Source organism: Sylvia atricapilla, chromosome 1 (assembly GCF_009819655.1).
Source record: "Sylvia atricapilla isolate bSylAtr1 chromosome 1, bSylAtr1.pri, whole genome shotgun sequence".
Lineage (NCBI taxonomy): Eukaryota > Metazoa > Chordata > Aves > Passeriformes > Sylviidae > Sylvia > Sylvia atricapilla.
The window spans coordinates 72,672,885-72,699,056 of NC_089140.1; the positions used below are offsets into that span (position 1 = coordinate 72,672,885).

Consider the following 26,172-nt stretch of genomic DNA (forward strand, 5'->3'; position numbering starts at 1 on the left):
AAAGCAACAAAGGTGTATCCCGCCAGTCAATAATACTTTCTTGACTTTCAGACCACTGTGTGTACAATGCAGCCACCTGACAGGGCCAGAAGAGTGTGCCAATGCCTTATCTCTCTGCTGAGCTCATCCAGAGTGTTTGATGAAGTGCAGTCAACAAGAAAGATAACTATGAAGTGCTTCCACCTTTTCATTTCTGCAAATCCCTTGCCATGGGATTGTGTCAATCTGCAAAGAGAAATGCCCTCTCTTCTCTCCCCCTTTTTTTTTCTTGTTTATTGGTTTGTTTTTTTTATTTGTTTGTTTGCTTTTTTAAGTGCAAGAAATTTTAATTTCCCTGAGGAGGAAAAAAAAAATAGGTTATTTTATATCAGGACCCAGTGTGAAATACTTTACTGATTTTAAAATTTAAGGTTTCTGTGTTGGCCAGTCCAGAAAATGATACATCTGTACTCCATTAAAATATAGTGTAACACAATTAAAGATGCTGACTGTTTCTAAAACGCCCTGCAAATATTTCTTTGCAAACACATAAAACGGTGCCAGGTGTAGGATGAAAAGCAACATTGCTGCTTGATCTTAGCAGTGAACTGTAGGATAATGTACAGCTGAAGTAGCACATTAACATTTTCAAAGACTCTGATTTCCATTTCTTATCATACAAAAGAGAAACCCAAAAACCTGAAAACATAAAGCAAAGGAAGGGAAAGTGTAGAAATAATGTTAGTTAATTTATCAACTGCCTGAAATGCTGTGGTGCCAAGTGAAACTTTGATAAACACAAATCATATTTATCATAGTTGAGTAAATCTTTGCAAACACTTTCCTTCCTTTAAGCTTCAATTTTAAATTTAAAAAATGTCTCAAATGGTGATTATCTTTTGAAAAATGATGTAGGGCATGACTTATAAGTAGATTCTTCAGTGGTCTGAATATTTGTACGTGAGATATTGCGGCACAGGTGATAGAAAACTGAGTTAGAGCAGAAATCAACAGTATTACCCATATTCTCTGTCAAAGCTGTCATCTTTTGGCACTGGTGCTTGCACTGCACTTTCATGGTGGACCTCTGGCAGCTGCTGTTCATAACACGACTCTAGCTGAAATGATTGATACCACTCTTCGTTTAAATAAAATAACTTTCTTTCTGAAAAATGGTTGCAAAATACTTGGGCATGAAAGAGGAAAATTCTACACTGTGTTTCCTGCTTATGATATTGAAAAATGGGCCATGTTGTGCAAAAACTGTATGAATGCTCTTTATTTTTTCTGGCTGGATCTGGTATAGAAGTTTTTGTATCAAGATACACTTTTAAGCTTTAATTTAGTCTATGGTCTAAAATACTTTGAAGACTTTATTAAATTATTTGTGTGAAATAAAGTTGCCTGAAAATAAAATTCGAGTAGAAAATAAAGTAAATGAGGCAGTAACTCAGATGTTCTATCCGTTTTTTTGTTGTTGTTGTTGTTGAGTAAATAATACGATTGGCAAATTATTTACTTTTAATAATGTAAAATAAAGAGTTTTTCATTAAAGGAGAGCACTATTTAAGATGGAAGTAATAATACAATTTAAAAAAGGAAAGGTTAGAATATGCATCTGAATATCCAGTAGATGGAGCTTCTTACCTCTAAAATGTTTCATTTTTTCAGAGTACTTTTGACTTTAAAGCAGTTGTTGAGATGCAGTCCAAAAATAAATACAAAAATTACAGCAAAGATTGTATCAAAGCTGGATGAGACTGTGACATGATCAAAAACCTTAAACTGCTTTTTGAAATACATTTTACCTGCTTTCTTGTCTTCAGTGGCACATTTAATGATGCAAAAAGAAGAGTATTTGATTAGGAAATCCTGGACAAATAGATGTTAGTATAGCTTTCTGTCTGTTTTTTGTTTCATTGTGAAGCTTTTTGGGTTTCATATTTATTGATGTGTAATGCCTAGATTTGCACATTCAAGTGTTAAGTAGCAAATCTTATTACTTTCTGTAGATTTTAGTACCAGAGACCATCAAGTAATATTTTCTGAGATTTCAGAAAGACATAATGAATACTCAATTGAATATAAATCATAGAAATGTTTTCAGATACCCTGCTTGGAATTAATTAGCCTCAATTTCTGGTGAGGAGATATTAGAGACTAATATAATTAGACAAAATGATTTTTTAATAAAATATTATTGTAAATTGAAGTTAATATTTTTGAGAAAATCTTGAGATAATTTGAGAATAGGTTAATATGTTCATATTTTTACTGTAGGGTGATACTTGAGTTAGCCTTTAGTTTTGATGAAGGATAACATTTACTCTGTTATATGCAGCATGTTTGTCCAGAAAGCTTGAACAGAGGCAGAAAGCTGACTTCAAAGATAATAAAATGTTTTGAGAAGGATGGACTTTGAAGACTAAGGGAAGGCAGTTGCTGCACCTTCATATTTATATTCTAGGAGCATATTCAATCATTTCCTCTGCAGCAGTTTGGATTCAGCTTCTGATGCTTGAAAAGATACCTAAAGCTCAGCCCGTGTTAACAGAATTCCATCTCAGGTAGACAAAAGGCTGAAGACCTCAGTGTTTATGTGTCTGTAGCAGTCAGACCTAGATACTGGTAGATACTTGAGTTTGGTTGTGGTTGATAAAAAAATCAGTAAAAATTCTTAGCATTTATGTTGCTGCTGAGTGAGTGATTTTGCATTAATATTGCACAAATATCTGTAAGACCTGGTACTTTTGGGACAGCATGATATAATTCAAGGTTTAATTGAAACAAATCTTGAGTACCTCAGGATTTCTGCATATATCAACCAAGGTTTCATTCTATTTTACTGAAAAAAGAACAGAACATGAGACCTTTTTTAATAACCCGGATTTACACTGGACAACTGGAGAGAGGCAGTCTCTATTAGCTTGGATGAAGTGTGTCTTTGAATCTTGTGAAACAGTGCAGTTCAGATTAGCAAAGTGACTTTCAGATTGTCTGTGCCTATCAGCACAGATGTGTCCTGACCTCTTTCTGGATTTTAATCCAGATGATTTCAGTAAATAGTAACAAATTATCTCTGACTTTGTTCCCCTCCTCTGAGTTTCTTGTGCACAAGTTCATACCTCTGAAAACACTCTGTGTCTTCACACAGGAGCACAAAACAGATAAGGATTAAAAAATGTATTAAAAATTCAGATTTTCTTTAGGACTCTATTTCACAAATGTGCTCCTCTTTGCAATAATTCACACTGCCTTTAATGTTCCTTTTTTGAACTGTTAAATCCCACCACAAGATATAGGAATTCCTCTAGTTTCTTCCCAAAAGCCTATTTTCCATTTCTCTATAGATAGCTGTAACTCTTCTCTCTGTATTTTCTTGCCTTCTTTTATTCTTTGTTTCTCCATAGACAACTGTTTCTGCATGGATGGAAAATCTGTTTCAGTAGATTCCCATGGGGCAGACTGGCACCTTGAGAAAAACCCCTGTAGGTTTCTGTTCTTTGTGTAAGGCCAGGCAAACGCAGAGGGAGGCTCTGCCTGCTGAGCTCCCTGCCAGCAGAATCCAGGGAAAGATGCTGCAAGGAGTCTCCCTTGTTCTGGTGATGTTGGATACGTGGGTAGTTGGACACAGTGGGCAGCATAGGGATTAAGTTCAGCAAAGAAAGTCAGGGAGGCTGAAGGGAAGATACTTTTGGAGTCTCTTGAGGTCAGCAACCGGGGTGTAGATGTTCATGCCAAGCAGACATGAGACCTCTCATCTCTAATTCCTGTTCCTTCGTGGCCCTTTATAACAGTGTTGGCAGAAATCGACAGACTGCCTTTGAAGTCTGTAGAGAAAGATGCAAGATAGAAAGAAAAGAGAGCTGGACTTGTCAGTTGGAACTGGAAATACAGTACAAGCTTTCAGGGGTCCCTGAGGCCTCTACTTTCAAATCAGTGAAAGAACAGCTCTACGTGAAAGAATAGGGGCTCGTTGTACTCCAGAGTGGGAGAATGAGCTCCCGGGGTTCTGCTGAATAAAAGGGAAAATGAAAAGGAAGGAATACTGCTCAGAAACACTATTTTGTGTAGCATGGAGTTCAGCTGTCTCCTACCAGTTCAGAGTAGGGGACTGTAGCATGACATGATGAAGGTTAAGGTGAGACCAGAGGGCAAACTGCATAGCCATAGGCATAAAAGTGTCTGTGAAAAAGCTTTGCTTAGGGCCCTCCAACATATTCTCAGTCGTGGTAGTGGCAGGAGAGTGGCTCTTTGTGCTGTGCTGCTGAATGGGGTAGGATGCTTTCAACAATTTTTCTTAAACAAAATTGAAAGAGGGAGAGCAGATGATTTTAATAAATGTCCTATTTGCAAAAATCACTGCAAGATGCAATGGATTGATAGGACGGAAAATCTGAATGTTAAAAGAACTGTTTATGAACAATATGCATCCATAAAACAGCTGAAATATAATTTCTTAGAAAGCATATGAGATTTATTGTTCACATTCTCATTTTGCATAAATCTTCTTTGTTACTTGGCTCAACACAGAATACATAAAATGTCCTAGATGCTTTGAAAACAGTAGCGCAAAACACAAAGCAACAAAATATTCTGTCCCTATGGTGCATGTTCTTCAGACAGTATCATTTCATTACCAGCATCTAAAACAACATGCAGAAATGGGTCAGCAACCCATTTGAATGGCTTTACAGAATATTCAATGGTGTACTTAGACAAAAGAAATTCAACTCACCTGACTGCTTTGTTAACTGAACAAGAAAATTTCTTACATGGCAAGGATCTGCAGACTATAGTTAACTGTATTGTAGAGATGTAGAAATATTGGACAACTCACATTTTATGGAGTGGACCTGAACCCACATTTTATTTGGTTTGGGTTGGTTTGGCTTTTGGAAAGCTGCAATTAAAAAGATGTAATTATTTCTTAGTATGGCTGAGGGTGATATTTAACTGAAAACAACCCAGAGGAAAACAAGCTTGTGAATCTATAAAGGGATCAGAATAATGCAGTTATGGTAGTTAAGGTTTAGTGCAAAAACAGTTCAAAGAAAGTAGGATTGTAATTTAAAATAACATCTCATTAGTTGGTTTAATTACTCACTGCCAGCTCTAATTGGTTTTTAAGCCTGGAAACCAAAAGAAACATAGTGCTTAGGAAAAAGAAAGGATTTTTACCCCTGGTAAGTTGGACACAAGATGAAGGTTCCTTTGGCAAAGCATAAGATTCTGACTGAGATTTCTTAGCTACTTTTAATTATACTGATTATTCTGTATTTGGAAATTGAGTCAAACAGCTGCAACAATTATTGCATCTTTCTCTATCTAGCGTTTTCTTAACTTTTCCTTATCAGTAACAAAAATATTTTTAAAATGTTTTAAAACTATTAAACTATTCTTAAGACCCCTAATAAGCAGTTTCTAGGTGATAATTTCATGTGAAATATGTTTCTTTATGTCCTCACAAGCCTTCTAATAGAGGGCTATCTTTAACCCCTCTGCTCATGTGCTAGCTTGTATAAGTAGCTGTCAGAGACCATGGCACACAGAATTTGCTGCTTATTAACACAGAACAGAAAGACCATTCCAAAATAAGATAAACAATCCACCTAGAAAATGAGTAATAATGAGAAAACCATTTACTTTTGATGTTTATTAGCCCACTGTAAAATCTATGTTAAATCTTGAATGAGGCTTTGGGACTACAAGTTCCTGTCCATCAGAGTAGGGAATTATGTACTAAGTCTGTTTCTGATTAGACTTTATTAAGTAATTTCTTTCCCCTTGGCTCAGAAATCCAGAACACCTTGAAACACTAGTTCTACTTTAAAATTAATCTTGCACATTCTTTTCATTTCAGGTGCTTCAAATTTCATAAGAATGAATATTCTAAGACAGCATGTAAATCCACAAGAATTTACATGAGTCTATTATCCTCTCGTAGGAAAATCTCCCAGGTCGAGCCAAACCATGAAACAGCACCTTACCAGCTCCAGTTTGATTAAATATCTTAGAGAAAACTAGAAAAACAATCTTTTAATTCACTTCTGGGAAAATCAAGGATAAACTTTATAACACCTTCTTGCATAGTCCTAAAGTGGTAGGTACTATTTCTCCCCAGCTATCTCAGGTAGAGCAAGTGTCTCACTTTTGGCATTGATTCTAGTCAACATTCTTACACTTATCTTGAATCAGATCACTTTTGAAGGTTTTCTTCATAAATTCTTCAAGTAAGATGAAATATTTTTGTGTTTTTCAGTCCTTCCTTGGTCTTTCCTTCATTGGAATACATAGATGAGGGTGGTGGGAATCTGACTATGCTGATGACCTTTGCTTTTATGGCTCATTCCTGTGTTTGGCATTGATACCCTTAATTGGTGGCTGGAAGAGATAAAGGCATTCATATCATCTAGATGACTGAGTTAACCAAGGGTTCCTGAGCACATTTTATTACTTGGGTTTTCAAGATAGGGTTTTGTTTAATATGCAAAATACTGGAAAGAGTAGCCAAAATTTTCTGGTCAAATAACTTCGTGTCAAACCAACTTTAAAGAAATTACTAAGAAGTAATAAGTGTTGCACTTGAATCAATATTTTATACATGAACTTTGTAAAACAAAACCAAAATCATGATTCTGTTCAAGGTCTCATTTTTCACACATTTTTCAAAATGAAAAATAACAGGATTTAAGATTTTAGAAAATGCATTTTCTAAAATTTGTAAGTGCTCATAATCTTTAAATCTCTAGCTTATTTGGAACTTTTCCTTTCAAGAATCTACCTTTTTTTTAATATTTTATGTTGTAACTACAACAACAATTAGTGAAAATGCTAAGTCTGGAATCCTCAATTTCAATTAATGAAGTATTTTTCAGTAGTCTTCATCATGAAATTAATTCTTCTCAGGCCTTCCAATCCTTTCAAAACTTCAAGAACAATGTATGTTTTTATGTCTGTGTTGTGAAGATGGGATTGCTGTCTATTTTGAATAATTCTTTTATGAGTCAGTCTTTATTGGTAACTGTAGTGATGCTGTAAGTTAAATATTGATTATTTATATAATTATCAGACCTGCCTATATATGATAGTAGGTGCTTTAAAACATACTGTGTATGATGAAGGCAATAGGATAGTAGGGCACATCATTAAAATTACATCTCTGTTTCAAATAATTGAAGGAAATTACAAATATTTTTTGATGTACTTGTAATTTAGATGCCTTTACAGTTTTGAATATAATTTTCCTAGCATATTTCCCTGAAGCAAAAAAGAAACTAAAAGAAAGAAACAAAAAGGAAACTAATTATAGTTGCTTCCTTTCAGTTTTTCCATTCTCTGAGGCACCTTTATGACCAATCATAATACCTCCTCATTTCTGAGTTAATGAGCCAAGAAGATGAAAGTTGTTTCAATTCTTGTTCTTCTATTTCTACTGTTGCAATTGTTCCTGTGCTTGAAATCTTCTAAAGGGCTGAACTAAACAAAATAAAGGTTTCAGCACTGTGTTCTCAAATCAATGTTCATATTATAGCTGATTGCATTCTCAGGAATGACAGCCCTTTATGTAGTTGCTTATATTTGTGAGTGATGTGGAAAAGAAAGCAAATCAAAACCGGGCTACAGATTCAGGTACCCTAAATATTCAGTTTTAGTTCATACAGCGTACAATTATATATATAATGTTTTAAAAGAAAATATAAAGGAATTATGTACACTGTAATTAGACAGTTATTAGGTGACATGCCTGCTTAAAGAAAAAGTTATAAATTGAGATGGTCAGAAGCTGCATTATTCCTTTAATCTCAGCTAGTAAATAATGCCATAATAGGTAATAGACAAAATATAAACCAGGATATTAGTTGAGCACTAGTAGAAATTTCCAAAAGATATTGTTTTGTTACTAGTTTGAGTAGTTTACTACAAAGTAGTTTGGTACTAGTTTAAGCTGCCCTCTGACATAGATATGGTCTTTGAAATATAAGAAGTTAGGAATGGGAAAAAAACCAAAACCACCACCACCACAAGCAACAACAACAACCAAATTAAAAACACCCTCCATATTTGAAGTCCCCGAGAGAAACAAAGTCAGGTGAAATGAGAAGAGATTATTTCTTACTTATCCATTATTATCCATTTCTGTTAAAGGCTGTAGTGGATTATATCTGCATTGAATGTCTTTGTATAAAAATACACACAAATATCACTACTTCTTCTTCTAGTAGAACCCTAAAATATTTGAGGTTACAGCTAAGTTTCTGTCTAAATATTGCTACTTCAATTCTTTTGGTTCTTCATAAATGTGCTGTTTGGACTGGCAGAGTGGGAAAAAAAAAAAAAAAAAAAAAAAAAAAAAAAAAAAAAAAAAAAAAAAAAAAAAAAAGTAGTAAGACAAAGTCTTTTACTTCTTTGTCAGCCAAGGCACATGACTGTTCTTCTGGGTATACATAACCTTCTAAACATAGGATTTAATTTGGGACCTCACTCACAGCTAAAATTAAACAATATTTATGAGATTTAAGCCAGGATTAGCAGAAAGGATGACCATGGCCTAAGTGTGAACACAGACCAAATGAATTCCCAATGCTGATTTCTTCAAATCACTCTTTAACTTCCAGCTTCACATTGCTGTTGTTCCCATTACCTCATAAGCAGCAACGACCCAAAATAGGTGATAATGGTATAAATAATTTCAAGCTGCATCCTACAAAAGAATTTTAGGCAAGCAATTTACCATACTTCACTATAAAACCAGATAAATCAGAAATAAAAAAGATTAGATATCAATAAGAAATAAAAAGACCTGACTGAAATTTCAGTACATTTTTGACTAGTCATTGAAATGATCGCTTTTTTCTTCCTATTAAATAATAATTGTACTAGTTCTTCAGGATATCAACTTTGATTATTTTTTTTTTTCCCCACAGAAAGCAGTTACTGTATCATGATGTTTTTAAGTGACCTGGGCAGCTTTCTTGACAAATATATCCTATGCCTGAAATGAAACTTTTGATTTGGGGTTAAAAATGAAAGGTTAATCCCTGTGAACCACTTATGTCCTACATATTGTCTGCAACAAAACAATTGTGCAGTTTTTCTGGAGTAAGTGTATCATATAGTGGTAGACAAACATTTATTTTCTAACTTTTGCTGTATTTTCTTGAAGTATTCTTGGGTTTTCTGTGAATTTCAAGATGATAATGAAATAAGAATTATGAAACATAATGCTTAAAGATGCTCTGCCTTTTGTAAGATTTAGAGATATTTGCTTGTATGAATGACTGTGTGCTTTGGCCCCATATATAAGCATATCATAAGACTATTTGCATTTTGAAGTGTACTGAGAGCCACAATGGATCATTAAGTTCTTCCTAATTCCACCTGATGGAGCGTGTAGAAGAGTCTCCTGCAATATTGCATTAGTGATACTTTCATTATCTGAAACTATTTCTGTACCCAAGCAAAACTTTTCCTGTAATATTCCTGTCTGGCTGTGTATTGTATATGTGGAAGACTGATTTGCATTGTCATTCTTGGGCCGTTATGGTTCACTAAGAGTTGATGAAGTTGTGTGTGTGAGCTGTGGACCTTATTGAGCTATATTATGGCTTTGGTACTAAAGATTGTGAACATGCAAGGATAATAGGAGAGCACTTTCTTTATTCCATAAATTTCTCTATGTTTGTGAGAGGAATGCAGTACAATACAACAGTTAAAAAGAATTTTTATGCCCATTTTTTAAATTAAGTTACTGAGATAAAAGATTTAAATTAATTCAAATGGTCACTGTATTGCTAACTACCAGTAAAGTATACAGGTAGCAAGACAACATAACATGCCTTTCAGTATAGTTTTATATACAAAATTCTATTTGCAGGTTATGTCTTCAATATCTAATTTAAAACATTGAGTATATTAAAAAAATATCTATTCTTATTTGTTGTTGATATTACTAACAAATCAAAGACACAACCTTTGCCTATATTGCACATTTTCATTATATTTTTATTGTAGAATAACAATTACTTTTCTATTAGTAAGCTGCTTATACTAGTACTGCCTGTGATGCAGGACTTTAAATCATAATCATCATGGGACTTTAACAAAGAAAATCTTGAAAATCTGTCTTCCTGGTTAAATGAGTAAGCCATGACCCAGAGTTGGTTAAATTAAATAGCATCATATATATTATCTTTTTTTTTTCCCTCTTCCCGAAAAGAACCATAATGACCAATATGCCTTTTAAATATAATTCTACCACTTTATTTTTTTTTTTTTCTTTTCCTCAATTTTTCTTTTTCACGAGGAAATTGCATATGTAATTTTTTTCGTAGGTCTTGCTTATCATTGTGACTGCAGCTGTGCATTGAACTGTTGTATTCGGGTAGATTTTGCTGTTGCCTTCAATAGGAATAATTCCATAAGTAAAGCTGTTCAGTTTATGGGGTTCACTCTTTTCCTAAAGGAAAGTTTAAAAATGTAGCAATATTCAAAACAACAACAACAGCAACAACAAAAACTCACAACCAACCAAACAAAAAAACCCAAACCAAAACACCACACAAAACAGGAGACATAAAGTTAAAGCCTCAGAAATAAGCCTTAAACATGAGTTGAAAAAAACCAGGAAACAATAACTCATTTTTTTACCTAAGGTCATATCCTCTGTTTTATTCTCTATGATTCAGCACAATCCACAAATTATTGACAAAAGCAATATTAAAATTTTAAATAGGTTACTTGGGATGCCTTGTAAAATTGGTATGCATTCTATTGCAAAATAATGCTAATTCTTAAAGATCAATAGCTAGAAAGAACTATTATTTTTTTCTTATTTCCTTTCTGAATATTGCATTGAAATTGTTTTTTTTTTAGTGGACTTCTTCCAAAAACCTCAGTTTATCTAACATTCTGGGTTTTCTTCTTTATGTTTCCAGTCTTTGCCTAGCTTTTATTTTAACATACTGATGACTGAAATAATGACTTTATTTCTTTTTTGTCAAATGTGCTTGAGTTTTGCATTTGTTCCTAATTAGAAATCAAATGAGTCTCATAAAAGGGGTCTTGTAACCTTTGTCTACAATGAGAAAGGGCCAAGATTTCTCATCTGAAAAACTGTAGAACTGTCAACACCTAATGGGTTTGTCAATGCTATTAGAAGTAAATAATAAACATAGAAAATGACTTGACAGGAACTATTGCTAAACATCAACAATGAGCTTTACAACACAAATCAATATTTTTCCAAGAGAGTGACTATTTATTGAAGGCAATAAAAGCTCTGGTGAGAGAACAGGAACATTTTCCTGTTCAATTATCCTAGATCCGTTTTGAAAATGTGGACTGGAACAATGATAGCAGATCCACACGAAACAAGTGTGATGTATTTTGCTAATGTGTGTTTTCATAAACTTTTCCATAGATAGTGAAGACTACATACTTGGATTAGATTTGTGTGGGAAGGTTTTGATAGTGGAGGAGGGGGCTACAGGGGTGATTTCTGTGAGAAGCTGTTAGAAATTCCCCCTGTGCCTGATAGAAAAAATACCAGGTGGATCCAAGACACAGCGTTGGCAAAGGCCGAGCCCATCAGTGACAGTGGTATCACCTCTGGGAGAAAATATTTAATATTATACAACAGCAACTGGGAGAGAGGAGTTAGAATATGTGAGGTGAGCAACTCTGCAGTCACCCAGCTCAGTGCAGAAGGAGCAGGTGCTCTACAGACCTGTATCTCCCCAGGGAAGGAACCCCAAGCTGGAGCAGATTTTCTAGCAGCACTTGTAGCCTCATGGGAAGCCACACTGAAGCAGTCTGTTCCTGGAGGACTGCACCTTGTGGAAGGGACCCACACTAAAGCAGCACATGAAGAACCCCATGGGAAGGACTCCATTGGAGAAATTCATGGAGAACTGTCTCCTTTAGAAGGCAGGTTGTGCTGGAGCAAGGAGGAATGTGAAGAGGCCTTTCCATGAGAATGAAGGTGAGGTAGAGACAACATGTAATGAACTGACGAAAACTCCCATTTCTCATCCCACTGTACCACAGCAGCAAGGAAAATAAAGACTTTGGGAACAAAATCAAGTCATGGAAGAAGAGAGAGATGGAGGAAGATTTTTAAGGATTTGACTTTATTTCTCATTACCGTACTCTCCTTTGATTGGTAATAAATTAACCTAATTTCCTCAAAATTAGTCTCTTTTACCAGTGAAAGTAATTGGTAGGTGATATCCCCTGTCCTTATATCAATCCAGGACACTTTTCTTTTATTTTTCCTTCCCCAACTCATTGAGAAATGATGGAGGAGCTTTACTGGGCACCTGGCCTCCAGCTAGGGTCAACCCACCACGAGTGTAAATCTGTTATATTATAAAAAGTTATTTCATGGTTTTCTCCCATGCCATTTTAGTGTGTGGTCTTTGCATTTAAACTTGTATTTCTAATTTCTCAAGATATTGCCTTCTCTTTGATATGATGATATAATCTTTATTTTATCCAGATATTTTCACACATTAGAATACAGTAAAGAGCATTAATACACATTTATTCATGTAGCAATAGGATTTTCAAATAATAAAATAGTGGAAATTTCTTCCGCCCACCTCTTACAGTCAATAATATTTACCTTGATGTTTTCAAGCAGTATATCCTTCTAAAGGATCTAGAAATGTAAAAACAGCTGGTTTGTTTTCAGAGCAGGTTAATGTACCCAGAACCTTTGTAAAATCTGTTTAACATGTTCAGTGGTTGTACTATAGATAAATTTTTACATTCTTTTCTTCCTAATGTCCCTATCAAAAAATAGATGACTGCAGACTTGTTTCCTAGTATATACGTGAAAAAAAGCATATCAATTTTCCTTATGTTGTTTTGAATATTTAAATCACTATATAAATGGTAATAGTAAAATTATTAAGATTATATAGCCTCTGAAGGAAATCAACTACAAAGAAAGATCAAAGAAAAACATTGGTGTTCTTTATATATTAGAGGATAACTTAGTTGGGTTTTAAAAACACACACATAGAGCACATATAATATATAAATCATACATATATCTAATTAAAACTGTAATGATGGCCTATAACCAAGACAAACCAAGGCTGATTTTTTAGAAAAGTATTTTTGTTGCTTATAAGCTCTTTACAAGACTGCCAAAATTTAATTGTTTGGGTGGAATTTGAAGGCTAATTTTCTTCCTCAGGCTTGCTTTTTGCAAAGTTTTAGTGAAATGATCAAAAGGTTTCTTCTAATTAGTTTAAGGAAATCACGTTGTTTTTCATCTGAAAGAAGATCAAGAATGTTCCATTTGGTTTTAAAGAAGTGCAAAAAACTTTGTGGCATGAACATGAAAATCAGAAAGCTGTCTTATTTATGTGTAAGGGGTGAATTCTACAAAACTTGTACTAAAGTTCCAACCTCTGAAAACTTAACTTTATATATGCACAAGTCCTATAGACACTCTATAGGTATAGACACTGTGTGGGTCCTATAGACACTCTGTGCAGAGATAAGCCTGAGTATCTGTCCCTCAAAATTGGCATAGAAGATGCTGGTCTCAATGAATTGTTCAAGTGGAATGGGAAATGGCCACAATGATGCTGAAATCAGAAACAGGAGGATTTTCATTTTTCTTGGTCTTTCCTTCAGTGGCATTCGACTAGGATACAAGAGGATCTTGAATGTGATGGATTAAATGACTGAAGAGGAGCTGTCTCAGATTGGTAGAGATAAGGAGGTACACAGGCAGTCTGTGATGACTGGACACCAGAGATAAAGGCTGATAAATCTGGTGTGGATGAGCCAAATTTGGATTGGTTATAAAGACAAATACTTCATGGATGACACTGAACTGAGACTCAGAAAAAAGGACAGATGAAGATGCACAAATAATGATGAAAAATATTAATTTTGATATGGTAAAAGAACTCCATGCTTCATTTTTAACCATGTTAAATTTGTTTTCCATGTTTCTTTATTATTGTGTATCCTTTTGCATTTTAGTGGATGAAAAAATGCAAGTTCAATTAAAGATTTTTAGCTAAATTGAAATTTGTACTTTTATATATATGACTAGGCTTTGGGTCAGCAATGTTTTCACTGGAAGCAAAAGAGTACAACAAAAATTTACTCAATATCCACATGTAAGACCAACTTGTTTCAAAGCATTTGTGCTTAAATCTTGAGCAATGACAAAAATTAGTCATATCTCTTCATGTGTTCAAAATGTTGCTATGCAATGGCATGCACAACAACTCCTTGCACAGGAAACTGAGCATGGGAACAGTAGTCCACATTAGGATAACTCTGCGTGTAGGATAATGTCATCCTGACCAAGTGGGGAAACAGAGGAATAAAGACACCTCACTGATCTCTTAATAAAGGAACAAAAAACAGAATCACAGAATAATTTAATTAGGAATTCATTGAGCTCAACCTTTGACTAATCAACACCTTGACAACTAGACCATTGTACTGAGTGCTATGTCCAGGTGTTTCTTGAAGGAAACAGGTATGGTGACTCCAACACTTCCCTGGGCAGGTAATAACTCTTCATGAAAAAATTCCTACTGATGTCAAACCTGAACTTCCCCTAACACAGCCTGACTCCTCTTTTCTTGTCTATAGGCGCCTGTGAGAAAAGGCCAAACCCCTCCTTGCTACAATCTCCTTTTTAGTGCTTGTGGAAAGTGAGACTGTCACCTCTGAGCTTTTTTCTTACCAGATTAAACAATCCATCTCCCTCCTCCACTCCTCATAGGACTTACTCTCTAAACCCTTTACCAGCTCTCTTGGCTTTGTCTGGACATGCTCCAGTACCTTAATGTCTTCTGGGAGTGAGGGATCAAAAACCAGATACAGGATTTGAGGTGTGGCCTCATCAGTGCTGAGTACAGAGGGACAGTCACTGCCCTGGTCCTGCTGGAGACACTCTTGCTTTCAAAAGTGTTCTAAGGTGACTTTATGATGCTTGTATCTCTGATAATCTGTTCTGTTTGTGCTGCATATTAAGTTCTGTGCCTTTAGAACTAGATCTAAAAGCAAAGAAAAGAGAAAGAGAAGGGCTGAGTTTGTTTTGAGAAAACTGCCTGACTCCTACACATTCTGCTCCTGGACTGTGTCGGCTGAGGCACAGACAGACAGAGTGGGACAAAGACCTCCTTTGGGTTTAGATAGCCTTAGCTGGCTGAAGCAGAAAAGTTCCCTAAACTGTTTTCTTGGTTTTGTTTTCGTTTTTTGAGTGTTTTTTGGTTTTTTTTTTCCCTTTTCTTGGGACTGTTTAAACCTGCTCTTGACTGAAAAACCCAGGAGAGCACCGGCAGCTCTCACCTGCAGCCCACCAGGGCCTGGACCTCGGCATTCTGCCAGTGCCGAAGGAACCGACAAGAGACTGAGTGAGACAAACTACAACTCACAGCAAAGACGTTCTGAATGTTCTGTCTCACCTCAGAACAATGAAAAATTGTATTGTTTCGTATTATTCATTCTTTATACTTGTGAGCAATTTGTTTGTTAAATAATTTTTTTTTCCACTTTTCTCCAAGGAAGCTCTTTCCAGACCAATAAGACAGAAGCTGTTCAAATTTACTTGTCAGAAAAACCCCATTCAGAATTTTTCTCCCAAATTTGCCCTAAAGTGGGACAACAGGTCAGGGTGCCATTGGCTTTCTTTGCCACCTGGGCAGAGCTTGCTCATCTTGGGCCAGCTGTTGACCAGCATGCCCAGGTCCTTTGCTGCTGGGGATCTTCCTAACCACTCTGTCCCTCATGTCCCCATGTAGCTCCTCATGGGATTGTTTTGGCCCAAGTGCAGGAGCCAGCATTTGGCCTTGTTGAATCTCATACCACTGGTCTCAGCCTCTCCAGATCTCTCTGTAGAGCCTTTCCAACCTCCAGCAGTTCAACACTCACCCAGCTAGGTGTTGTCCCTGAATTTGGTGATGGTGCACTTGGTCCCTTCATCCAGATCATTGATGAAGACACTGAACAGAACTGGACTCAAAGCTGAGCACTGGGGTATAATACCATTTGTGACCAGCCACCAACTGGAATGAAAACAATAGTGTTGTTATATAAAACATGAAAATATTTTGTTTTCATTAAAAGAAAATTAATTACTCAATTATAAACACTAGTGCATCCTTGTTTTCTTTAAAATACAGCATAGACAAAGAAAATATGGAGAAAATTCCCAATCGAATTTTTAGAAACATAAACCAATTTTCAATTATACATAAACTTCCTGAATCCACATTCTTCTGTCACGTTGTCCTGATTAGGACAATGTTTTCCTTTTCACAATTGAAGCAATGAGAGTTAAAAGTAATTATATGCTAATATGGAGAAAAAAGACAAGGAAAAATACACATTTCTATAATTTACAATATTCTCTTAATTTATTACTTGTCCTTTCTAGAAAATGAGATTTTAGGGGTTTCAATTACTGTATGAAATTTTAATGATATCATGTGATGTTAAACCAGTGTCCTTATTAAATATGAGTACTCTAAATTTTCTTAAAACATATATAATATAGTTGTGAATCTCGTAGTTCATTCAGTATTGTTTCTTCCATGTATTTTCAAACAGTAAAAGTTTCTTCATGCCTTATTCTGACTGAAAAGGAACCAATTCCATTAAAAACAACAACAAAAACAACAACAACTAATAAAAAATTCTTTAAAAATACTAGAGCTGAGTTCTTAAAACTATGATATCCCCTCCCCCCCAAAAAAATCTAGTGTGATGGAGAGGAAAAAGGATTGATTTAGAAATAGAAGAATTCTTTGAAATGAATTTGAGAGAATTATCTTTAAAGTATTTATATTGCACTTCAGGAATTATCATGATGGTAGAATTTATTAAGCTCTATTTTTTATTTAAAAATGGGCAAGTTTCCCAGGATTAAGAGGTTTACTGGCATTGTTTAGTGCAGGCTTAACTGATGGCTTACAAGGGGATTAATGAAATGGAGAAGGGTTTTATGAAGGTATTTCTCCACCTATTCTCACAAGGCTGTGAATGCTTTAATTTATAGCGCTCCAGTTAATATTTATATAGTAAGAAATTAATTTATGTTAAAATGTCACAGTTAATTGTGATCTGCACCTACTGAATCTCTAGGAAGAGGGGAACACCTCTGTTTTCTAAAGATGCAAAGATGTTAATATTTTGTAAATTTCTGACATGGTGATATAGATACTATAAGTCTTTTCTCTTGTATCATGGCTTTTTTGTAGATTGTTGTCTGAGAAGAGAGCAATAAAACCCTCAATAAAACCCTCTTCCGTTAAATATTACAACTTTGAAAAAAATTCAGCTAAGCAATCTGTGACCTTTATGAAACCTTTGCTTCATTTTAGGTTTAGGTTATACAGTGACTGACTGCATCAGGTTTTTTGCTTAATGCAGGAGAGACCAGTGCTAGGAAAGAGCTCTGCAGCCAGGCTGGTAGCAAGGAGCAGCACTGCTGTGGTGTCTATGACTTTGGTAGCACTTATCTGTCACACCTGCACTTCAGAGGCTGGCTAGAAGAGAGTACCTCCTTTTGCTCCTTTCAAGCTTTTCTATCTGTAACAAGAAAGCTTAGTAGGGACTAAGTGATAGTTCTAAGTAAGCTTTTAAAATAAGAAGAGAACCATGGGTGTTCAGTTGTATGCAGATGTGAATGAAGAAGAGGGAAAAGTCCTTTATGAGGCTTCAAAGTCACTTGCCATTGACTTGAAAGCTTTCTACTTGAGGATTAAAAAGCTTCATGAGGAGGACATATTTCTTTATAGTTTTACTCTGATTAAACTTTATAAAATACTTTGTAAAAGTTATTTATGCTGGATGTAGGAATTATTAAAAGTCACAAGTAGCAAAAGTCTTCTAAATTTGAAAAAAAAATCCCCTTAAGTGACTATCTTTATTAATAGATTCATATTGAAGGGTCTATGAATGCCAAAGATGTATCAGACATGTTACACAAGTTTTCTGATGAGACTCCAGTGAAACAATTGGCTGGTTTTAGTAACCTGGTGATTATGAAGCATAATTCCAAGAAATGCCATAGCTTTCAATTCTTTCAAAGATTGTACAATCATTTGGATGGAGTACATAAAAAGGCTGAAAGGCATCTATGGAGAGCTATTTAACAGTCCACTGTTGGAGCACTACTTTGTTGCAAATAAATTACTGAGTATAAAGATAAAACCATAGAGACCTGGTTTATCTATATGCAAAAAGAAGCGTGATAGGCTGTTAACTTTATTTTTCTTGTTAATAGTCAAGACATTAATAATAAGACCTGTTGTCTTCGGGGGAAAGTAATGAATGCTTTTATAATCACTTCACACACTAATAAGACAAAAAGTGTCATCAATATAATAAATGTTGTGTTAGTCTGGGGATTTAAAAAAAAAATCAGGCTGACTGGTTTGCACAGTAAAATCAGTGGTACTTGGAAAGAGCAGAAAAAACAATGAGAGAGCAACAATGGCTTGTCTATCTAAAGGAACAGATCAGCAGAATGCAAATTTTGTCTGACCACAGGCACCATGGTAGTCAGCTCTAGTGGCTAAAGTGCTACAAGACTCCCAGACTCATGTGGTAAATCCACTTTCAAGCTTTGGCAAGGAAACCTGAAAGACAGATGGGAAGATTATAAAGACATAGAAAGAATCAGCAAATGTGAATGGACAGAACACAAAAGTATATTGTGGCATTCCTTGTCTCCTCTTTTCATTTTCTTTTATCTAGGGTAGGGTTGTAACTCTCTGGGAACAGAAAATTTAACAAAAAGAATCTCTGTTAACAGGTGAGAGTTCAGCTTATAAATAAAGAGATGAAGTGCTCAGAAAAATACCCTAGAAAGACTGAACAGCTCCTAAAATTCTGCCTGAAAAGATGAATAATAAATGCAAGGATTTTGGACAGCATCCAGTTTTAAAGGAGAATTCTGAATTTTCTTAATAGCATTTCAAAATAAGGAGGACAATACCTCCAGGGACAGCCCAAGTCTGCATGTTTTCATTCCACTTGGATAAGTATTATGAAATGTCTAATAAGTAACAGGAGTCATAAAGTCCCAAAGTCCTGCACAAGAGTCAATATGGAATACTCTGCATCAGTGCAGCACAAGTAAAGCCTCCTATCTTTAGAAGAAAATAACAGCTGTATCCTGTTATTATTCCTGGAAATTAAGCTAACAATAAGGAACTCTCCTGAAAAGTATAACCAAATTTGACTCCTATTCCAAGTATAAGCTGAACTTTTTTTAGTTTCCTTAATGCTTACCAAGGCACACACTCCTGGAAAAATATTATAATTAGCAAGAACTCATCTCCATTATTTATTTCTGTAAAAACAAATTAGAGGGAGAAAAAAAATCCAAAAAACACCAAAGCTATCACGTGATATAAATACAGTCTGATGTTCTGAAAAGCAAGTATGTCAATCTACACAAAAACTGGACGGAAACTCAGGAATTAGTAGAGACAATGCTAATTTTTTTTCCTAGAAAATTATGTTAGTGTTATCTGTTATTTTATAAATAGCTGTACAGTTGACCTTTCTGATATTGAGTAAGTAAATTCTTGCATATTAAGAAGTACAAGAGAATTCCCTGGAATGCTGCATTTAGTCCAGACATTCAAAACTTTGCACTTTGCAATAGTATACCGTTTTTGACTCATCAGCAACTTGGAAAATGTGGGGTTTTTTTTGTTTGTTTGTTTGTTTTGTTTTGTTTGGGTTTTTTTGTTTTTGTTTTTGTTTTTGTTCTTCAGTCTTATTTAATTAAAACAGGCAGATACTGAAGTAGATAACATTGGAGAATTCAAAAGTGTAGCACAGCTTTCTACTAGATTTCACTGGAATTTTCCAACAGGGTCAAAATTCAAGATCCTAACAATTATGCTGGATTTGAATTTGCTATAAAATGAACTAGGACAATAATACTCGCTGTTCTTTAAAATCGTGCCTTGGCAAAACTAACATTTTAAAGACCCTAATAAGCTGAATATTAAGCCATATAGATGTGTGAAGGTGTCAGTTCATTAAAATCAATTGTAAGGACTGTTAAGATATGGTGACATTTTCAATTTATAACATTTTTTTACTTACCTTTGCTGTATTTACTCAGATAAATAAATTCCCGTTATATGCTCCCTTCTTTTAAATGTTTTTAAATTCTATTAACTATATTAAAACCAGTATTGGTAACCAATTAGTAAAGGCTAAAATCAAAAAAATCATATTCAACAACCAAACATAAAAAGAGACATCAAATTAATTTATTTCTTACTGTTCAATAGGGGTTTTTTTGGGTTTTGGGGCACCTTTTTTTTCTGAGAGAGTAAATTTCTGTTGGATACCGTTGGCTTCTGGCATAATTCTGTGTAAAATTTTAGTGATCTTGTCTGCTCAATGTGTATGACACGCTAGAATGTTCATTTTGAAGGTGTTTGACAAAGATGTTTGGTGTTTTTAAAGACAAAGGTGTTTGATAAAGGTGCTTGGATGATGTGAATCAAACTGAACTTCATGTAAAAGTAATGTATGGTATAAGCTGCATCATTTGAGAAGTTCCAAAGCTTAGGATAGAATATTTTAAATATGCATGACACTTTGCATGTAAATTGTTTTGCACTATTTCATCATCAGAGCTATCTCATTAAACTGTTTTGCCAAAATGAGGATTATAAGTTTGACACCCATGGATTCCCCCAGACTCCAGTTCAATAAGGACATGCCAATGATTTTGTGTACTTTGCATGCTGATATTTAGGTTTGCTCTGTGAAACTGCTTGTGCTTACCTTTGGATGTATGCCTTAGGACATGGCCAAGTAAGAAGCACAGAGGACAAATAATGCATTTTAACTGAGAATGATCTGTGAATAATACAGTGGAAGGACTCACACTGACTTTGTTATTTTTGGGATTAGGCTTCATCAACTTTTATGGACAAGAGTGATCATAGTGTGAAAACACATTGTTGTAAAGCCTTTTTTTTGACTAATTAAGTTCAGACCAACCATCTGCTATCTTGGCTTAAATACAAACCCCATGTTCTCATATATAAATGATACAGGAAATTCGAGAGAATTAAATATTCCTTTACTTTAAGAGTGAGTCAAAATATTGCTGTTTTGTCAGGGATTATTATTTTACATGCTTACTTTAACATTACATTCCTCTTAAGAAATATAATAACCAAGTCATTTCAATCACTGTAATATGGGCAACTTAGTCTTAGGGAAGATTTACACTGCATAAATATTTGAAGATTTTCACCGTTGATGATCTTCTTGGACATTATTCATTCAAATATTTTATTCTTTGTATTTGATTTGTATAATGCTGTAAATGGAGTTGTCAGTGAGATTCCTGGTACAGTCACGTAGTAGCTCTACATCTTTGTTTTATAATGAAAACATAACACCAGAAAACAATGTGGTGTTTAATGGGGAAGTGAGAAACTGCATCCATTTTTAGGTGAGAAAATATCAGAAGAGGAATTGTAACATTAACGGTTTACGATTTTACCATGATCATGGATGCAATATAAAGCACAGAAAAATATTAGTTTTATTTTGTAGGAATCATGAACATATTTCAAAATACTTACTGTATGAGGAGGTTGGTGGATACCTATAAAAATTATGTGGTTTACTTGCAATGTATAACTCAGTGATTTACATCTAAACAAATACATATGCATTGATTGTTAGGCTGTTGTACCTGAATAATACTACTTAAGGGTTCTTTCTCAGTCATGGATGAAGGTCTGCAGCACATGTGGAACGAATTTTAACAGGCAAAGTCTGGAAAACCAAGAATTGAAATGGCAGCATTTGTGAAATCACTGGGTATGAGAAATGCACATACCAAGTATGATTTTAATTCTGCAATTTTACATAACCATAACAAGGGAGGTTTACGATTATGTGATAAAATTCATCTAAAAAACAATGTAGGGTAAATTATTGCTGGTATATTTCTTCACAGTTGTTCAAACTGGTAAAAGTTGTTCTCCTTCCTCACAAGAAGTCATAACAAATTCATAATACTATTGGTATCCTACAGTGCACTCTCCATCATTAAAATATATTTAGCATTTTTTTTCTCATGTTTTTGTTCCAGCCATAAGGTTAAATTTTATATTAGATCATGTCCACTTTCTTTGCAGCCCTAGCAATGCATGGACTAGGTGAGCAGAAAATAGTATGTATTTTTGACATCATCTGTCTATTTATAATTGATGATACCTTAATTAGAGTCTCATAAAACACATATACATATAGTCTACTTTTTCCATATAACAGTGGAAATCTGATGGATCATTATTATTGTAATCTCTTTTTTAACAGCAATCAAAGTTTCACTGACTTTCTGTCCAACATTTGCATCCTACTGTGCTATTCTAGTAGTTTGATGTATAATCTACCTTATCCTTGATCAAATATTAAAAAGGTTCTGAAAAATGCATTAGTGGTATAGTCTTACTTAAATCAGAAAGATAAGTCAATAATCATCATAAGCCACTGACATCAGAGAAGAACAGCTTCCAGGCTCTTGGTTTGAGACATCCTGTCAATAATATTGAATGTTTCTTTATTCATTAATTTCTATGAGTTTGAAAGATAGACCCAGTGTTACTATTTTCCTCGATGTACATAATTTTAGTGTCATTGTTCTGATATCTGAGACCTGAAAGAAAGCTCTAGCAGGTACTTCCAACTTTCCAAAATGGGTTACTGACATCATGTAGCAATGATAATATTTATCTGGAAGTAGTTATTATGCATACAAGGTAGACAATTTCACAATATTCCTACCTCAGCTCCAATGTTGTTACCCAACAAAGCACAGGGAAGGTGCTTTCTGTAAGCAATATGTCTTCTTTTGCAGCATTGCTGTTATCACTGTCCTTCTGTCCTGGATCACTGATGAAGTGCATTTTTAAGAAAATCTACCAAGTTGAACAATGATGTGTCAATATCATCCATGCTCTGAATTTAAGGGGATTATCTTTGAAATGTCTAAGTCAGAGCAAAAAGCATAGCAATTTAGAATCCAGAAATTCATGTGTTCTGATCAGAGCAACTGAAGTATTAGACATACTGGTAGAAAGCTTTTGGAGCTATTTCTTAGATTACTGTTAGTCATATAGTAATTTCTAAATGGTAAGTAAACATGGTGTCTTGCCAGACTGATCATTTAAACTATTTGTGCACGGAATTACTATTAGAGTCAAAGGTAATCTTCCTCAATTGATTTACTAATGACTTCTGGGGTTGAGTCATTACTGGGTTTGAATCAATAAATCTTTTTCTGTAAAGCATATCTGATGAAGAAATATCTTGACAGTCTCTGTGTTTGCCATTTCTGTCACAAAGAACTCTATGAAAATTTAGCAAGTGTAAGAGTATTTCAAACAGAAGAAGAGAAGTCAGTCTGCCATTTTTTTTAGTAGTAATTTGAGTAATGCTTATCTAAATCTTTCTATGCAAGATGGGACAGTTATTTTAGAGTACACTATTCAATACAATTTATCATGTACTTGCAATGAAATACATTACAGAAAATGAATTTATGTAGGCTTCAACTACATTTTGTACCCACTAAATATCCAAGCCCTGAGTGAATTCTGCCATCAACCTGTAGACTTGTCAATGAGGCCTCAAGGGCAGCTGTAACAGAGCGGCTTTCTGGCCCTGATGCTCTTTGATACAGGCCTGTAAGAGAATCCCTGTGGAAGGTGCTGGCCCCCTTTCATTCATTTATCCTGAGCCACCCAGATATGGTCTTTGCCTGAGCTATATTGCATCCATTCCTCTGCTTCCCATTTATGTATCTTGCTGATCTGTGCCAGACTAGAGACCTGCAGCACCCTCGATGGACTTCAGAGATGTATCATCACTGTGAATTTGCCTGGCAATGCCAAGCCAGAGAGCTGACCCTGAATACTGCCCTGGTCCTCTCTTCTGAGTGCTTCACTGCTGTGCGCTTGTCAGTGAGGTCACTGCCTTGCCTGCCTTGCTGCCACCCTGGCCTCTTAGTTTGCCCTCCTTCACAGATTAGAAAGCAGTCAGTGTTCCCTGATGCTACCTCCTGTGTTATATCCTAATAATTCAAAACCCTGAACAGAGAACAGTCATGCAAGTGCATATTGTGTTCCTATGCACAGTAATGATACTCTTCATTCTTTTTCTAAGGAAGTATGTTTGCCTCTTCCTGGATTGCACAAACCTAAAATATATGATATAGAATATTAAGCCTTTCACTATTGTAAGTAGTACATGTATAAATACATGAAAAATATATAAACTGTGAAATTCATTATGGCTAAAGAAGGCTTCAGCATAGAAGTAGAGATCTTGCAGATAGAGGGAAGCTAAACAGAGAAGGATAGATTTTCAGTGTCCAATGCCTAAATAGAAATAAAATTCAGGTTTGATGAGGATCAAAGTCTGTGTTCATTAGGCAGTGCAGCCTCCATTCTTGCTCAAGATCTGCATATTGCTCAATTATATAGGCAGAATAATACCTTTCCAGGGTTGGCAGAAATAGCTGAAATTTTGAAGAACAAAAGATGAGCAGAGAGAAACAATGAATTTCAGCTAACATGACTCCACTGCTGAAGTATAGCCAGATGGAGGTAAGAAAAACCATGCTGAAGACAAGGATGAGACAATGATTGATAGCCTTGTTTGAGAGACAGATGAGATCAATCTGACAGTTTCTGGCACAAATTGTGTTTCCTGCTGTTCAGGCAACTTAATTTCATTTATGTTCATTTATGCCAGCTGGATGTATCTTATTCTTCTCTTCCCTCTTCCATGTGTCATAGTTTCACTTTTCTTTTTTTTTTTTTTTTTTCCTTTTCCTAAATAACATCTCTATCTCTAGTAAAAAAAAAAAAAAATATATATATATATATATAATTAAAAGACAGTTATTCTCTTCATCCATCTAGCTGACATTTCTTTAGTTTTCCCTTTTGTCTGCTCAGTAAAAAAAAGGAAAGCTTTATGTGCTCTTTATTATAGTTCTACCTGGAGATATGCGATTCAGACCACAAGCCAGTGTCAGTTTATTGACACTGACCTGTGAAATATTTCCTGTCCTGTTATCTGTCTGCTCCCCAGCTTTCTAGGTCTGCATTCCCTGTGACTCTGAAGTTATATATCAGCCAGCAGTGGGACTGCTGCCCCCCGTGTGCTGTACAGTAATGCATCAAGTATGCCATCATTAAGATAAATTATGTTCTTTTGTGAATGTTTGAGTCTGTATTTTTTAGCACAAAAAAGCAGCTGTGCTTGAACTAGACTTTAGGATAGCTCTTAAATGTTGGAAACAGATTGATTCCTTAGCACTATTTTTGCAAGAGAATTAAGAGGATTCAGGCTCATGTTCTGTGTAACATGGCATTTCTGTTGTTAATACTGATACAGAAATAAAATTACAGAAAAAGAAATAAAAATATTAGAGACAAGAAACTATTTTTTTTCTTTTTTTTTTTAATTCAGGTTTGAACTACAAAGTTACAACATGCTGGTAAATCTGCAGACTTTTAGCAAATCTGCTGTGCTTTGATAAATGTCACTGGCACTAAATCTGAGCTGTAGAATATGAGTTCTGAAATGCATGATCAGGGATAGATGTAATTTTGTCTTATTCTTGTTGTAGTTGCTATAAGGTTCCATTGCCTTCACCTAAAGTTAGATCAGACTCTGGAAGCAAGACAAACTTCTGCTAGAGTTTTGGTAAAAAAAAAAAAAAAAAAAAAAAAAAAATCAAGTTAGAAAAAATCTTCAAAGTTAAGATTTCCCACTACAGAATATTATAGAGTTATTGCAAAAACACATTATGGAAATAATACAAAAAAATCCCTGCTCCATTCTCGGGGAACAATAAATAACACATGATTCAATAGGCTGGTCCTTTATTATATTATGATTCTGTGAGACATATTAGTTTTCCAACACACATTTAACTCAGTGTGTGATGTTTGCATTATGGAAGTCTGTCTGAAAAACATCCTTTGCAAAGTCTCAGTGCCAGCTTTGGTGGTTCTCTCCAGATATTCTAAAACTTTTTTTTTTTTTTTTTTTTTTGTTGTTGTTGTGTTTTTTTTTTTTTTTTTTTTTTTTTTTTTTTTTTTTTTGGGTCTTTTTTTTTTCCCAACTCAACCTCCCTTTCACAGA

At 34.8% G+C, this 26,172-nt stretch overlaps 2 long non-coding RNA genes across 2 annotated transcripts in view; one reads left to right on the plus strand and one right to left on the minus strand.

The window, feature by feature from the left end:
- The window catches only part of LOC136365615 (uncharacterized), a 333,496-nt gene extending 307,355 nt beyond the window's left edge, over positions 1–26,141 (plus strand). Inside the window, exon 3 of the long non-coding RNA XR_010744379.1 lies at positions 26,049–26,141. This is a non-coding gene — a long non-coding RNA (uncharacterized lncRNA). The remainder of the gene's footprint in view (positions 1–26,048) is intronic.
- LOC136365620 (uncharacterized) overlaps positions 1–26,172 on the minus strand; it is a 449,115-nt gene that overhangs the window by 118,125 nt on the left and 304,818 nt on the right. The gene's annotated exons all lie outside the window — the stretch shown is intronic.